General features: G+C 48.8%; 1 long non-coding RNA gene across 1 annotated transcript in view; it reads left to right on the forward strand.

Annotated features, from left to right (window-relative positions):
- Positions 1–438: 438 nt before the first annotated feature.
- LOC126048197 (uncharacterized) overlaps positions 439–17,653 on the forward strand; it is a 107,482-nt gene continuing 90,267 nt past the window's right edge. The window contains exon 1 of the long non-coding RNA XR_007508813.1: positions 439–523. This is a non-coding gene — a long non-coding RNA (uncharacterized LOC126048197). The remainder of the gene's footprint in view (positions 524–17,653) is intronic.

Genomic DNA, 17,653 nt, shown 5'->3' on the forward strand with positions numbered 1-17,653 from the left:
CAAAACCGGCAGAAGAGCAGCGGGGAAGGCTCCCGGTCCTTCCCAGTCGCTTGTGCCGAAGCCCATCGCGTTCTCCCGTGGCGTGTGCCGGTCCGAGCGAGCCACCCCCCCCCCCCCCCCCCTCTCCGCGCCGGCTGCCCCCGCACCTGCGGAGCGCCACCGCCGCCCTCGCCGTTTTATTTATTTTTAAAAAAAAAAAAAAAATTTTTTTTTTTTTTTTTTTTTGTTGGAATTTTCGTTTCGGGGTGCGCCGAGGCGCGGTGCGCGCGTGGGGCTCCGCGGGGGCGGCCGTTTGGCGCGCGCTGCCCCCGGGGCTGCGGCGGCCGGCGGCGGCGGCGGCGGCGGCGGCGGCGGGGGGGGGGGGGGTGGGGGGGGGTGGGGGGGGCGGTGACGTCACAGAGCCGCTCGCCAGCACAACGTTCCATTGAGGCGAGCGCGTGCTCGGGCGAGCACATGGGCAGCGGGGCCCGCGCCGCTCCGCGCCCCTGCCCCGGCGGACCCCTTCCCGGGGAGGGGGAGCGCGGTGAGTACCGGGGCTGCAGCAGCAGCTAAAGGGCGGTGGGGTGAGGGGAGGTGGTTTGCATGTTTGGGGTGTTTTGGTTGGTTTTTGTTTTTTTTTTTTTTCCCTTTTTTTTTTTTTTTTTTTGCCTTCCTCATCCTTTTGCTTTATTATTTGCGTCTCCCCGGTGGGAGACCTCGCAGGTCGCGGCGGAGTTTGCAGCTTGGGCGCGGGGGGTCGTGCGGATGGGTGTGTGGGGGGGTGGTGGTGGTGGTGGTGGTGGTGGTGGGGATTGCGTTTCATTTTATTTATTTATTATTATTATTTTTTTTAATCGACGGTGGGCTAAAAATAGTCACCGGCCAACCGAAATCCGTGCGGACGGGGAGGCGAAGGGCTGGGGATGCCCTTCCAGCGTCAATAAATGGCCGCGGCCAGGGCCGGCGGCGGCGGGGGGGGCCGGCTTCGCTCCGAAATGACACGGCTCCCCCCTGCCCATCCCCCGGCCCGCCTCGGCGGCTCCTCCGGCCCCGGGAGGGGGGGGGACGGGGGACGGACACGGACGGGGGACGGGGCAGAGGGGGAGAGGGCTGCCCACCCCGCTCCTCCTTTTTTTTGTAGGCCTGGGGGAGTAAAACGCGGGGCCGGGAGGGGGGAGTTTGGGGGGGCCGGGGGCTGTGGGTTTGCGCCGCCCGCCGGTTGCGCGGAGGTTGCGCGGAGGTTGCGCGGGTTTGCGGGGCGAGCGGCCGGGGTCGGCGCGGGCTGCCCCCGTTGTGAGTGGGGGGGGGGGGGGGGGGGGCGGGCGGGGGGAGACTCTGGAGGCTCCGGGGGCCGTTTCTGCGAAGGGGTTTTTTTAGGCCGCCTTTCCCTGAAAAAAAAGCTGTGGGTTTCTTTGAGGCACGGCTTGAGTAGGCCGCGTTTTATTTTTATATGTGAATAATATCGACATGTTTTCATTGACAGGGCGCTTTAGGACTTGGGTCTCCGTCCGTTAAAACTCTCGGTTGCTGCGTCTTAAAATGCCGTGCGGAGAAATCCCAGCAGAACCAATAATTGTGTCTGAGAGATGCTGGAGGCCTTCAGCGAGATCTTTTTTAATCCCATTCGAGTTGACAAGTTTAGACATGTTCGCCTGTCCACGTATATGGTCAGACACAGTGAGTCGTTGAACCTCACGCTAGTTCCTTTTTACTAGCACGTTGAAAAATACACTTTGAGCAAGTCATTGGTTTGGAACAAAAGGGCTTTTCTGGGGGTATATTAGAGTACGTTAGCCATGGCTAAATACAAAGAACACAAGGTATTAGGTACACGTTACGGCTCTGTGAAATGGGAGTATTTATTTCTTCATCGAACAGAAATACAGTCTCGCTAACGTCAGTTTGTGCCAACTGGTCCGGACTATCGTAAGACCGCTTATAAATGTTGTTGTAAAATATGAGGCTATTCAAAAAACCTAGCTCTGAAGTGTTGACATCACTGTAAGAAACAAGGATACAGGCTGATACTTAGTCGCGTCTCATAAACATCCCGTTTCCTGCCTACTGTGATTTTAAAATTATTTAATAAATATGTGTATTTTCCAAGCACGGGGACCAGTCGGATGCTCTTTTGTGCGAGGTGCTGCCTATCTCTGATAAATGCCAGTTCACACCCGAGGGAGTTTCAAGTGATCTTATATATACTTTGCGCCTCTAACTTTTTTTTCTCTCTCTCCTATATCTCATTATGTTAAGTCACGAGTCTGGCTTACAGCTAGCTTAGCGTTGTTACAATTCTGATGATCTGGCCGTGCCTTCGTGTATCTGAAGTGATGTTATGCTAAGGTAATTAGTTGTACAGGTGCAGGTTGTCAGCCAATGGGAATGCCTCTGTACCTGTTAGGGGTAAAATTTACTGTACATCTATACGTCTAGCATCCCTGGGAGGGAGGCTGTGCCGGTCTGACTGCACGGGGACAGCGAGAGCAGTGCCAGCTCTCTGCCTCGGCAAGGCCCGAAGGATTTTACATCGTTTGCATCTGCACCCTGATGTCCACGCAACATCAGAGCAGTTCTGCAATAGCGAAAATAAGGAAGGGTTTAGGCCTGCCGCCGTTGAAAGGCCCATCTGTTGCAGAAAGGAATCGTGTGTTTCAATTAGTTGGTAAAATGGAATATTGGCTCCCTAGGTGAACGTGCATGCTTGGAATATAACTTTGGTAGGAGCACACAGCTTTCAGAGCTGATGGTGAGTTGTGTCTTCTGACGTGTTTGTGCAGCTCTGCAGTCGTGGTGTTATCTCTCTGTGCCCCTGCTGAACCAAAGCATAGATTTTGGTTTAATTAAGGACTTTATCTGCTAAAATTGGAGCTTATGCTTACTTCTTTGCAAGATTCGAACCGTATCTTCCTGTTTTTAATCAGAATGCTTTACAAAGACATCTTATGCTTCCTGGCTGTATATATTTCTCTTAACTTTCATACGAGGAATTACTGGCAGGAGAAGCGACCCATAGTGCCGATGTTGCGGAGCAAGGCTAGGGAAAAATAATTGTGTATCTGTATACTTTTAAGATATCGGTACGTCTTGTGTTCGTTTGTCACCTTTCATGGCTGCAGATGTTCAGTGGGTTATTACAGTATCACTGTTTTTCTACAGGCCGCTTTCTTCAGGCTTTTTATGTCATTATGCTGGTGCGGCTCTACTAGGAATTGCAAGGTAGGGCTTACAAGTATGATATTGTAATAAAAAAAACATATTTCCCCCCCCACCCCCCACTGCTCTGTGCAGACAATAGCGCTGGCAGGCCATGGGAAGGGGAAATGCTGTTTTTTGTGACCTGGGAGGTGTTTTCTGCTGCTTGCGGGAGTGCTGGGGATTTGTATTTTGCTCCCAGTACATGAATTTAGCAAAGGCTGATGATAGGTACCTGTGGTGCAGTGCACTGTGGCTTGGAGCAGTGCACTGCAGCTGTATACCCATCAGTTAAGCAATGCAAGTGGGTCCGTCAGAGCCCCAGCGGAGCTTCTGTGCTGATCTTCTCCGTGCATTGCTGCTGGAGAGGCCGAGGTGGTGGGCACGTGTCCCCGACCCCCCGCTGCTGGCCGAGGGGACGGCGGCGTGGTTTGAGGTCCCTCTTCGTGAGCCAAGAAGGGTGCAGAGCTGCAGACTGAACTCGTGGAGAGGAAGACGCGTACCTGGTCAGGAAGCTTTTGCCTACTTGCAGCAAGGTGATACAGATCTTATTTTGAAGCACGGTGTGTTCTTTTCTGTCTCCTCGCTGGCTGGTATCTTTAGTACTGAACATCTGCACAGTTCCTGGTGAGATTTATGAAGAGTGAGGAGGGAATAAAGACATAATCCGTCTCTTGGACGCATTAGCACTGGGTATGGGGCATGTTTTCCCTCATCACAGCTGGATCTGTTCCTGAGCGGGTCCGTCTTCTTATGTAGCGAAGTGCTTAGTGCCCTGGCAAGCAGTACGGCTGTACGTCGGCACATGGTTTATTTATACCTGGAGATGCAGTGCCTGCTGTTTGCTTCCCTTGTTGGTACAGCTCAGCGGAGGACAGCGTTTTTTGGAGTTATCAGTGTTGTGATAAAGCAGCGTTCCTGAGTCTTTCCTCAGTTCTCTCTGGCAAATGCCAGAGGTTGTTTAGGACGGGGCTTGCTGGTGGTGCTTTTTTCCCCGTCACTCCAAGGGTGACAGACGAGAAGTCGCGAGATGGTTACCTGGTGCGTCAGCTCCGCTCAGCTGAGGACAGCAGTCTGCAGGGTGACACAAACACCGGGCTGGGCACGTGGAGTGGTCTGGGTGGTTTGCAAGCATCCAGATCTGTATGATCCAAGTGCCTTTTACTGCATCCCGGGGTGGTTTCATTCTTTTTGTGAATTCAAGGTCCGAATGTGAATACCGATGTGGAGCTGTATCCTGCAGATCAGGGGCTGGTTGAGTATCACCCAGGGTTTCCAGGCAGGTTTGTCCCACCCACTCCGATGCCTGTGCTGTCACATCTTCGCTGCTATTGATATCTTATATTTGTCCGCAGGTACTATGGTTGCATCCCCCATCGCCTCGAAGGAAAAATGATCCGTGAATTGCTGCTGGTATAGTACATCAGGCAGTAAAGGGCTCTGGAATGCAGCAGTGACAGGCAGAGCTAGAACCAGTGCCTGGCAGATAATTCAAGTTAGAAATTATGGCACAGGTCTGTAATGGCAAGGGTGATTAGCCACTGGAACAAGTTGCCAAGAGAAGGCGCAGATTCTCTCTCTATGTCATTTCTGCCTTAAAACCTGAGTTGGAAAAATCAGTAGAAGTTTTGTATAAAAATTATTGCGTAAGTTCCTGCAAATTAGCTCGTTAGAAAGTCCCTTGATGGGAGAGGGGAGGTTTGACCATGCCCCCCTCCATTAGGTTGGGTTCTGTGGGCGTTGGGAGCCAACCTGCGCTGCTGGAGAGTGGGCTGAGCTGCGCTGAGCTGGGGCGTGCAGAGCATCCTGGCGAGAAATAGCAGCCCAAAGCCCCGTAAGGACTGTGCCTTTGCACGGGAGAGCGTCATTGCCATGAGATATTTCGGAAGACAGCTTTGTCACCTCTTTTGCATGCCTCGGTCAGGAATACCCAATACCAAGACTGTGTGTGTGGCCAAGAGCTGCAAGACTTTGAGAGCTTCCCGAGGGGAGAGGATGATATCACCCGGGTTCTCACCTACAGGCTGGGGGCTTGTCCAGGCACGGGACCCAGCTCCTCTCCTGGGGGTAGGAGCGAGTGGCAGAGAAGCCTAAAGGAAGCCCCCAAAGGTTCTCCCTGTTTTGGGGAGAGGAGGTCCCTACCGCAAGAGCCGTGCCTGGAGCTGTAGGCTGCTTCCTTAGGGGCAAGCGGAGAGCAGAGGTGGGTGGGAGGGAAATAACATCCCGTCACGTAGTTTATTAAGCAGCTTGTGGAGGCCCTCAGCACAGTGCGGGTTGTGCTGGGAACCCCCAGGCTCTGAAGCAGGCCAGTGCAGGGATTTTAGGGTGGAAAACTCTGGTCCAGTCCTCCTCACCACCCACCATCATCTTCCCTCCATCTAGCTGGTACATACAGTCCAGTCCGCTTCTCCCTGACTTTCTCTGAATGCCCTTTCTGTGCTGCCTGGCATCCCTGGATAACTGCTGGTTGGACGCCTGGTCTGCACTTTAGCTTTACTGGTGGAGTTGAGCCGGTTAAGGGTACGTCACGCCAGTAACGCCTTTGGTGTGGATGCAGCATCCTGGTTCCTTGCACTGGTAGAAGCCATCACATTAGTACTGCTGCAAGCTCTTCTGCATCAGGGGATTTTTGCAAGGTAGCAAACCCTACAGGTTCAAAGTCATCCAGAAGCAGGTATGGGCCAGCCCCTCTGCTGCACGCTTATGTACTGCTCGCCTTTGGTCTCAGGACATTTTGTGGCTTTCCTGAAATCCCAACAGCTGGATTTAAGAGATTCCTTGCCTCGCTTTTTTCCTCCGAGTCAGGAGAACTAAAAGTTTTGATCTTTTCATTAGTGCTGCAGGGGCAGCATCCTGTGAGGTCCTGTATAAATCTCAGCTGGGGTTGGGGAGCTATTGCCAGTAACTTAGAAAGGAGAAGAAAAATCCAACTTAGGAGTATTTTTTTTTTAAAAAGCAACAACCTATGACTCTTGGTTAACACTTTGTATTTTGAGGCCTACATTTGATCATATTGCAACCATCTCTTCTCGAAAATGTCAGCTGAGCAAAATCCCAGCTAAAATAAAATGCATTGCATTGCCTTGCGCAGTTCCCTGCCCCAGGTAGGGGAGTGAGGCCTGAATGCACAAGTGGAAGGGGCTTGCAGGCTGTGCAAGGAACGAGTGGTGCAAGAGGCTAAAGCGTTACTGCCTGTGTAGGTTTAGGAAAGGTGGCTTTTCCTGGGCAGCTTTCAGCCAGGTGCTGTGTCCCTGTAGCTTGGTGTCGGATCGGGTATTGCTGTCCCCAGCAGTGGTGCAGCGCTGACATACACGTGATGTTGTGTGATGGTTTACGTGGTGGAAACAGCAGCCGTGGGCTGATGCCTCAGCATGTGGGATGTGGAGGAATGGCCAAAGCCCAGGCTGTGCTTAAACCCTTTACGTTACATTTCCTCTGCATGGGAAAAGGCATGGGTCTGTCTTTGCTAATATTAAAGTTTGATAGCATTATTGTTGTTATTATTATTATTATTATTGTTGTTGTTGTTGTTGTTGCTATTGTCCTCCTCCTCGTCATTATCACTATCACTATTACTAATCTATTAGCTGTGTTGCAGATGTAAGGTTTATTATAGATTAACGTAGTCATGCTATAGCTGTCTCTATACGTTGTGTACCAAAACCCTTTTATGCTTCAGCTGATGTTGTAAATAGGTAGTCACACCTATCAGTGCAATGACCTGTAATTTAGCACTCAGAGCAAAAAGCCACCATACATCCTTTTGGAAAGATTTAGTAATGTTTCCAGCCCTATTTAAATAAAAAATGGGTTGTTTATTTTTTTTCCTCCTTCATAAGAGTAGGAAAGTCTGAAATATACTTTCCCAGAAATGATCATGGGGGGGAGCAAAGGCCAAAAGCTTTGTGCTGCGTCACAGGCAATTGAGATGCTGCTCACGGGCTTTAGATGATTGTGTTTGCTATGTGAATTGCTGGATCTTGATTTACAGGTATCTCACATCTGGCTTTGGTGCTTCTTGGTTTGCTTTTGGGGGTGGGGTGGGCAAAGCTTTACATTTTTCTTAAACGTTGAAAAGGCTGCTATTAGATTACATAAAAATACTAACAAAAAAGTACGTGTGTTTGATGTTACGGAGAAAAATAATCAGCCTCATTTACGAGCTGGGAGGTTGGACTGGAGACCCCAGAGGGTTCTTCCCACTAGCACTTCTGTTTCTGTGGTAGCTGAGGAAAAATTCAAAAGCTGAGCTTCAAGTCTCCATTTGTGGAACAAGATGGAAGGAGGCCCTGGTTTCATGAATGCACAAGATGAGTAAATAAATGCGGTTGAGATGAGCAGGTTCAGAGGGGAAGGAAGATGCTGCTCTTTGCCGTCCAAGACGCTGAAGCAGTGAGGAGTTCATCTTGAAATGTTTTCCTTATCTTGGGTGGTTAGTATTAAGACCCATCAGTCCTGCTTGTTACAAGTGGCTTGGAGAGATGATGGGGTTCCCAGGGCTCGGCTGTGGGTAGGATTTGGGGGCTCTGCCCTTGGCAGACCATTTCTTCTCCTTCCCCTTCCACTCTTCTGCTTGTCTCTTTCAGCTGTGAACATGTCAGAGAAGATGCTGCCTTTCGTGCAGTTGCTCCCAGTGTAGGACGGTAGAGCCCTGATGTCAGGTGGACCCTCAGAGCGTCAGAGAAATGGTTGAGGTTCTGTACTTCTGCTTGACATGGTCGGAAATGGCAATGGGGACTTCCGTAGGCTGCCGTCTTTGAGGGGGAGGTCTGGTGGCTGCAACCAACACAACTAGACAGGAAAAAGGCTTTTGAAAACTTTGCACCAAGTAGCTCTATGTTGCAAGTGCAAGTGTTGAAGGTCTGGAAATAAGATTTTCCTTAGCTCTTAGCTAAGTGAGTGAGTAATGGCTTTTCATCTTCCATAGCACCGTCAATGGCCATTCTTCCTATGGAGGAGGAGAAGGGGAAGGGAGGTTTGCGGTAATTTTAGAATTTTCATTTTAAAGATAAGCATACCAAGTACAATTTACAGGTTACTGGGTGGTAACTTTGGTATAACTATCTTTGAGACAGGTTGTAGCCTGTTCAGAACTCAAGATGTCCATTAGCATCAGGCATAACATTATATTGCCTGGTGGTAATCCCCGTGCACCACTCTTGGTACCCGGTGTCCCTGTCTTCCTTGTAAATCTTGATCATCTAAGAGACTTTTAGCAAAGACCTTATTTTGCAGGATGTTTTTAGTAACTTCAGTGAGTATTTTTCTTGGGTACTTTTGTGAGACAAATTACAACAAATAGGATTTCAGTTCTGTACATCCATCTGTTAATTAACTGCTAACGCTGCCTCATGGAACAAGGTGGTATGGGAGGGATTAAACAACCTGCAGTCACTTGTGCTGATCCACCGTGACTGGAAGAGCTTTCAGTTGGTCTTGCTGATGCATTTCACGTCCTTGTAATAATATTAGGAGGGCTAATATTCATAGTGACAAACACCTGTATCTTGCTCTGCTTAGAAAATCTGGATGCTGAGCAGGTAAAAATGCTGTTGCCTCCACTGTGGCAGCAGAAAGACAGCTGAAGCTCATGAAGCTATGAGATACCGTCAGGGTTGGGGCTGGCGTGTGGGATCCTGGGAGCCACGCTTTCTAGAAAGTCTTGAAGTCTGGGCTAAATCTGTTTAAGGCCTCCCTGAGGCGTGACAAAAGCCTGTGGACCCATGAAATAACTGCTTATAACATTAAAACTGCATTTGAAGATATTAAGGGATTTCGATGCCCTTTAGAAGTTGGCAAGCGTTAAGGCTGAGCTCGTGCAGCTGCGGTTTCACTGGAGGCTTGGCTGGCAGAGCAGCTCTGCCCAGAGAGGCTCCTGACCTCCTTCCACGGCGGCAGGCCACGGTGGCTCCAGAAGAAGGAGCTTGAAGTCACGTCTGAGCCCTTTGGGGTGACTGGTACCACAGGAGAAGCGATGAGAGATTGCCTCCTCCCACCAATCTTCACACTTGGAGCCCCAGGTGGCCTTGCAGTAGGTGACCCGGCCAGGCTCAGGTGACCACAGCGTGAAGATGATCCATAGCTCCGTTTAAGCTTTTTGCACCCAGCTGCTGCCAAGGAGCCGATTTCTTGGACGTTGTGGGCTCCCTGGTGAGGAACAGCTCTCTGAGCTCCAGCAGTGCAGAAGAGCATGAGGAAGGGGTTGAAGAGTCTGCCTCTGCCATGCTGGCTCTGCTGGCTGATGATACCTGTCCACAGCCCATCAGTTGAGTTGGTGGGTTAGGAGCTCTGTTGGATTTCTTCTGGTGATAAGCTCTTCTCTAGCTCTTCTTCTGGTGTTTCTGTCATCTTTGGCTGATCAGGAGGTGCAGCCCCATCTTCCTGGAAGGAGTCCTGGTCTTGGTCTGTCATTGCATCTTGGCTTGACAACAGCAATGACATACGTGTGTTGGGAGCCTGCAAGTGAAGGAAGCTCCAACCAGTCCAGAAAGCTGCAGCCCGTCTCCGCCGCTGCACGGGCAGCTTGGGATGTCTTTCTGTGCTGGCTTCTGCTGGAAATAAAAAGTTTTGAGGTCTTTTGTTCTCTTGTTAGGGTGCGCCCTGTATTGCCTCAGGTAGCAGAAAGACTGCTTAAAGCTTTGTGCCAAAGACCTTAGGAGCTTTCTGCAAGGGAATGAAGCTCTGCTCTCTAAGGGTCCAGTTTCGCATGGACTGGGCGACCCCAGGAGATAAGGACCACCACAAACCTCATCGTATTCTGCTCCAAGTGCATGCAAGGTACGTTCAACTGAAGGTCCTTTTTCTAGATATATAGCAACATTTTGTATAATGTTTAAAAAAGACAGTTAAGGAACACACAAAGAAAACAAGACTCTCCATGGCTGGGTTGGAGGAAAGAGGAGAAACAACATGTATCAGATGTTAGTTCATCGCTTAATACAGTACCCAAAAGGTAGTCTGGTGATGACTGCACTGTTTAAACTGAGTGTTGAGGAGAACACATTTGACTGTAATTCCAGTTACCTGCAGTGATTTGAGCCTTTTCAGAATACAGAAAAAGTTAGGAAATAGCAGGATTGAGGTACGTGCCCAGACATCCTTTACTCTGCCCTCTGTTTCCTCTCTTCACCCCATTCAAACTAGGGTTAATTACCAGGAATTTTCTGCAGACGCTAGACTGGTTTGTAACACCCTGTCATATTAACAGGTCAAAGCCAGCTGTTTTATCTAGCAGATGTGTTAAATGTTAAATTATTGTTTTTTTAAAATTACATTGCCTCCTTTATCACCCTGTGGTTGGGCTCATAGATTCCAAATTAATTCATGTAACACTCTTGGTCCGCATCTGTTTTGTATGTCCCAAAACGTGATATTTAAACAAACCAGCAGTCAGCAGAGGAACTGAGAAGTCAAGATCATGATGGACATTGTGGCCACGTTAGTTAGGGGTTGTTCTCTGCATGGTTTGATGGATGTGGTGGTTCTGATGTGGGTTACTACTTAGTACTGTTTTTTTCTGTAAAGGGGGATCTTAAACCACCATTAGTGGTTTAAGTGGGATTTCGGAGAAGAGGGAATGGGTGGGTCTCCGCTTGTGCTCTGTTGTGGTTGACCCCTTCCCGGCTTCCTGTCTAAAGCAGGATTGTTAGATGTGCCCATCCAGGATTGACATGGATGGTGGGATGATGGTATCTCCTTTGGAATGTCTTTTGCTCCACTCTGGTCAGCCTGCCTTATTTGTTTGTACTTTCTATGTATATCTTGGTTTTACCCTGGGTCATTGGGTCTCTGGGACAGAGACTGGCCTTTCTGTCCTGTTTTTATGTAATGTCCAGCACAGACATATTTGGTATCTCAAGCTCCTGGTGGTGCTATATGTAATGCCAATAACTAATAGCACTGATATTCTTCCTGGGGATCTGTGGCTATCTGTGCACATGATGGAGACATGATGACCATAAATGTGCTGCTGTAGTGTGAATTTTCTTACATGGCTTCTGTGTTGTTTTTAGCTCCAAATAGCAGTAAATGTGGGAGCCGGCTCAGTACAAGAAATGTACAGAGTATCCCTGTGCAGGTGAAAACTGTGCTGACCTGTCAGAGCCAGTGGCCAGTGGTGAAGTCTTTGCTTTTATTCAGGGCAATGTGGATAAAAGCATGGCCCAGTTTTTCTACTTGTGTGTGTGTATATATATCTATCTATGTCCAAGTAACTTTTATATGTAATTTTATATATATACAAACGTATGTGGTAAGGCACCATTGCCTGTTTAGCTCTAACTTTGCTTCCTCCTCCCAGTTTCCCTCCACTTCTCTTTTTCTGTTTCACTTCACATTTGAGTTTTATGCCTGTGGTGATTTTCTTAGGCATATTTCCCTTTTTTTCTTACCTTCTTTCCCCTTTCTTTCCTATTCTGGCTTTTCATTCTTTACCTTCTTGTCCACCTGTTTCTGCTCCAAGTTGATTTATAATTTCTCTTCTGTGTGGCTCCTCCTTTCTCTCGCTGGGCCAGGTTGGCCAAGCACCCTGTTAGCATCTCTGCACACCCCGAGAGTTCACGGCCTGAGGAGCGGCCGCAGCTGTGCCCCTTATTTCTTGAAAAAAAAGGAATAAGGGAGTCGGAGCTGCTCTCGTTTCCCTTCTGTCGAAATGAGCCTCGACCTGACAGTTTTGGCTTCCCTTGCCTGCTCTGGATTGCAGCTGGTGTGGCCGAGTAGGTGTTTCTCAGACCTGATGGCTAAGAGTAAAATTGGGGTTAATGGCCTTGGTGCTCCTGCCCTGTACCCCAGGCTGGGTGATGGTCCTTCCTTGGCGGTTGCAGTCCGCACTCAAAGCAGTCCGCTCTGTATTTCTGCTGCTACCTCTCTTACCTTTCTGCTGCTGATTTTAGTAGCCTTTTGGCTTGCTGCCAGCCCAGGGCTTTTCCACCTGGTTTCAACCCTGTTTCTGCCCTCCGGAGGGATGTGGCCGCAGTTTGTGGTGGTCCCGCGAGGGGTGCCGGGTCCGGATGGCAGAGGGCTTTTGGACGCGTGAGCAGTTGAGCCGGTGGGTTTGTGCATGCATCGGTGATGGCTCGACTTGAGCAATCCCCGTCCCCGTAAGAAAATGCTGCCCTGCGGAGATTGGGCAGGCAGCGTTGGGAGCAGGGGGGATTTTAAATGGAGTTGGGGGCACGTCCAGCACAGCACTTCCCACTTCTGTGCAGGCAGTGAGCCCTGCGAAGTGCAGTGCCTTTTAGTGGTTGACTCGTAGATGATAAAGCCGAGTGTTTCGACTGCTTCCGATTAGAGAAACGGAGGGATCTGAAATCAGGAAGCGCTTTGGTGTTGGCGATCTAAAGAACACGCTCGATACCACTTGACAGCAGACATTTTATTCTTGGCTGCATCAGCCTTGCAGCAAAGCGAGTGGGTTGGGTGGCTTTGCTTGCACAGCTGGTTTTTTTTCCCGAAAAAAAATCCCAGGACTCAGCACTGCATTTCCCGTGCTGGAAAGACGATGCTTCCCAGCCCGGGTTTGCGGCATTGGTTTCTTCGACGGGTGGCAATTCCTGAACGTGCCCAGCCCACGCTCCACCGAGGTCAGGCCGGGTGAGCTCTGCTGAGCACGGTTTTAGGCAAGCGGATCTGTGGAGGGGTCTTTCCTTCAGGTAGATGGAAAGATTTTTTTGTTGTTGTTGTTGTTCTTGGGAAGATGTAACCTGAGCAGAAAATTTTAAGGGATATCATCAAGGTGAATAAACAGAAACCGAACTCCAGACCTTCTCCTTCATGTCACTGATGATAATATGTGAGGCTTCTTAAATGAAATGTGAACACTCAGTGTCATGTTTCATTCAGGATGACTTCCATTTTTTTTTCCTTCCTTTTTTCCCTCCCTCTGCAATGCAGCCTGCTTTCACAAGTGGTGCCAGTGTCCTGTGCCATCCACCCCCTCCCATCACCCCCCCTTGGACAAGAGGCTATTTCAGGCCATGCTCATAACTTGATCTTGCTGATGACCCTTGCACTCAAGGATCACTTAGCGCCAATTGTTAGGGTGTTTTGCTATTTTCAAGTCACTCGGGCCCGATCCTATTTCCCGTGCACGCCCAAATGGGATTTTTTCGCCCTGGTTTAGTTTAGCTCGGCAGTGGGCTGTTCACAAGTTTGGTGCTGTCAGTCCACCGCACGCAGCGATAGCACCTGAACTTCTGTAGTGGCTGCAGCCTTTCGGGATGGGACCCCGAATGACACTGGTTGACTTGGGGGGGATGCAGAGGACCTTGCCTTGGAAACAATAAGGAGCAAGTCGTGCCTGAGGCAGCCTGGCAGACAGCTGGGAAAAATTGTTTTTAAAAGTCATCTGCTGATGGCAGAGTTGTCACCGTGCAGGTGGTACCGGGTTTGATGGTGAGGCTTGCGATGCTGCTGGTCCCACATTTTTGGGCTCAAGTATGGTAGACTTAATATACTGGGGCAGATGCTCGTGTTTTTTCTTAGCCAGCATCCTGTCCTCAGCCCTGATCAAAGGCAGACATTTCAGAAAAAAAAAGAAAAAAAAGAAGTGGGCGAAAGTGAAATAGATGGCTAAAAAGTAGCCAGATCATATGACCAGTTTTCTACCAAAACATTTCAAGCTCAGGTTGGCTTGTGCCCAAGTCATGCCTGCCTTCTGGAGGGCTTGGTGATGAGTTGTAGGTGGCCGATTTCAGCTAGCTTACAGCATCTAAACAAATAAATCTTTTTTTCTTTCTCCCCCCCACCCAGTATCTAAGTGTGTGGCCTTTGCTACTTGAGTGTTGCTTTTAAGCAGCTAAAAGTTTTTCTAAGTGAAATATGTTTCTACGCTGCAGTTGAGAGATAAATATAGCTGGTGAATTGAAAGAAGGCCATAGTATGTGTTATGTTGCCTTACCCAGTATTTTTTTTTTCTTTTTGTGGTGATTCTGTGCTAACTCAAAATGGAAAACCTCCTGAAAGATGTTATTTTTCCCACTGAAAGAAATTACATGCCAGAATGCCATTCACTGCCTTACGCTGTAACCAGTGAAGGATTAAACTCCCCCCTCCTCTTCTTCAGCCGAGTACCCTGTGTTTGGAAAGCAGGCACATTTACAGCTGAGCCAGCTCTAATAATAATAATTTGGGTTGAGAAGCGCAGAGCAGCCTGTGATTAGCAAAATAATTATTGCACAGTGTATAAACTGAGAGGTGGGTTTTTAACATGGCGAGAGGAACGCACGCTGCAGCTGCCTGGGGAGGCAATTGGCTCATGTCACCTTGTTGACGTTTTCCATGTAAAACTGGGTGCAGGAACCGCATGAAGCAAAACATGCTTGTAAAATGATGATTGCTTTTCAGTTTTTCCAGTAAATTCTGCTGATGAATGCAGCCAGAAAATGCGTAAATAAGAGTTTTACACTGTGCTCTGTTCCCCAAGGTAATTTTTTTTTTTTTTTTTTTTTTTAAACTTGGATGTAGTTGTTGGATATGTTCTCTCTGCTTGCCAGGAGATCAAACTGTGACTAGCTGTTGGCTCCAGGACCTAAAAAACGGGCTAGGAAACCTTCCAAAGCTTCTCCTTCATGGGTGCTGGTTCAGATCCGGGTCAGCAGGATTGAGAGACACATCTCTATTATACGATGCTGCTCTGACATGTGTAAAGCCGAGTTCGTAGGCTCATCGCTGATGACTCGTTGCCTTAAAATCTAATCTGCCCTGCTGCGTAAAAGGGAGCAGGGCATTTTACGCATGCTTTCACCTCCCTGCTTCCTCAGCAAGGGCAGGGTTTCTGCCTGCACAGGGAGGTGGCACTGCGCAGCACCCGGTGCAAGGCTTTGGGGCAAAGCTCGCCCCGGGAACGTACACAGGCAGGCCCGGGATGAGGGGCTGTGGGAGCCGATCCAGCCCCCCAAAACGAGCAGAGCTTGGGAAACGCTTCCTAAGGATGGTGCCGGGATGGGCATCCCCAGACCCGGGCTGTGGAGGGGGCTCTGCCTGGGCTGCTGCCCAGCCTGTGTGCAAATAAATATTGTACCAATAGAAGTCCTTAGGAAAGTAGGTTTAAGCTGAGATGAATATAGGGCACTCTTACGGGTTTACATCAGTTACTAAGCGTAGCAGACTGTAGCTCTCTTCCAAACTGCCTTAAGTATTTGCATAGGACTCATACAAATAGGGCCCTGATTTTCCCCTGCGATGCTTGCTACTGTAATAGACAAATAATCATAATTAAAAAAAAGTGCCTTAATTAGGCTTGTTTTACTTGAGGCAACCAGGTGGAGTGCATCCTTTGATCCTTTCCAACCTTTGTTTTTTGTGATTTTGTGTTTTTCTTTCCTATATCTCTTGCTGGCAATAATCAGAAGGATGCGTGTGTTCATGCATGTATGTGCATGTATGGGTACACATGCCACACATTCACACACACGTACCTGCTCTTTTTCTGTATTATAAAATACATATATTTTATTCCCTGTGTCAAAGACAACCGGTATCGCTGGCATGCAACTAAATAAGCCGTTGAATTAATACCACCGTGTAAAGTTCAGGAAAGCCCAGTGAGCATTTTTCTAATAAGAGGATATTCTGGTCCTCTTGATAATCAGCCCCCCATTGTAAACTCATTTTGAGTCACAGGTTGAAATCTTTGTTCCAGTGGAAAAGATTTTTATGGGCAGCCCAAACAGGCATTAAATCCTGTTTTTTTTAGCAGAGTTGCTTAAAATAGTACAGATTCTGAATTGGAAGAGTGACTCGAAGGGAAAAGAGAAAAGCTGAAACAATGCAAATCATGATTTGGTGGCACAAATGTTTTGTCCCACCCCAACCCCTGATAGAAATTTGGCAGAGGCAGCAGGCTGGGTTTCCTCGCTGTGAGACACTGCATGCTTGTGATTGCGCCGTGCAGTTGGGTTTCCATCTTCTCTGCTGGTAGTCAACCCACTTTTATTTTGGGGATGGCAGAATATGACTATGCCAGTTTTATGCAGATTTATTCCCCTGCTTCCTGAATCCCTCCTGTATTTGCAGGGAAAAGGCTTTTCTGGAAAATGTGCCACCATTCTGGAAACATGGTGTCCCCATGATTTTGGGTTTTGACCTCTTTTTCCTCTCCCTTCTTCCATACTGTGAGTTGAACATCCCCAAACGGGCCCATAGCTCTTCCCACCAGTCCCACACAGTTTATCCGTTGCCTTTGTTTTCAGTGGCTGGGACTGCCGTGGCAGCAGCGGCCCTTGGGATTATGATTTCGTCAGGACAGAGCATCATGTCGAGACAGTCCACACCTCGGGGAGGGTGTGATTTGTGTGCAGGTGAGGTGGCGGGTGGCTCAGAGTCAAGATGGGTGCCCCAGGTCAAGATGGGCTGGGAAACCTGTCCCGATTTTCTGGTGCTGTAGAGGATGCTCCTGGATGCGTGGTGGGTTTTGCAGGCAGCATTGAATCAACGCAGCTCTTAAATCTCCTTTTGCTCTGCATTCCTGAGAAATCCAGTATTGGAAGGTGGCATGCATCATTTTCTCCTTCTTCTCGTCCAGATGCTGGTCTTGGTGCTGGCGTAGCAGCTGGGTACCCCTCAGAGGTGGCATCGCCCTCGCGCCTGCTATGCTGCCGGTGATGGATGCGCTGCCGCCGGTGCAGCCCCTTTCTGTATCCTCGTGGGTCCTTGGTGGGGGACCTTCTCCTGGCAGACGGGCAGGGCTCTTCTCTTAACTGGCCCTAGCTATCTCGGTGCACACTTCTGCTTGTACACACTTTGCCTGAGTAAACAAGAACTCCGCTTTTATTGCTGCTTTATCGCTCAGGAGTAGCAGCTGTGGTGTAAAGAGCTTTTGCGCTGCGCAGGGTCTGCGCACCTTGGTCTCAGGTACTTCATTCCCCTGACTGATCCTGAAGCATCTTTCCAAAATTAAGAAGTGACAGCGACCTTAGTCTTTTCCTTAAAACAGTCCCAGAGCTGGGAGGAACGGTGAGGCTAGCATCTGGAGCTGACGTATTTATTATTGATGATGCCTTTAAATGATTAAACAAATTTTCCTTACATTATTTAGGGGAATTATGATATTCATCATTAATGGAAAGACGTCTGGGAAAATGTGTGATTCACACTCATAAATACCTTCTGTCCTCCTTTCGTTATTTGCTGCCTGTCTTCTCCCAGCTGTTGCCTGTCCGTTTGGAGTCAGTGTTTGTCCTTCTGTCAATACCTCCTGCTGCCTTCCCCCTTGGTGTAGGTGACCTGCGGCTGTGTAAGGGTGAGGTGTCTTTTCTTCTAGACAGGTAACTTAACTTGCAGTGTCACCAGCACTTATATAAGGGACATGGTAATCTGGGTAAGGAAATAAGGTTTAGAAACCCCTAAGTACATTTGAGAGCTCTTTCCAGCAAATGTTATTTGGATTAATGTTCTTTATTTTACTGTCAAGGCTAACTGGAAGCATAAGCAACCCTGGCGTTAGGTGTGCTTATCTCCCCACGATATGATGCAATATTGC

Source organism: Accipiter gentilis, chromosome 2, assembly GCF_929443795.1.
Source record: "Accipiter gentilis chromosome 2, bAccGen1.1, whole genome shotgun sequence".
Lineage (NCBI taxonomy): Eukaryota > Metazoa > Chordata > Aves > Accipitriformes > Accipitridae > Astur > Astur gentilis.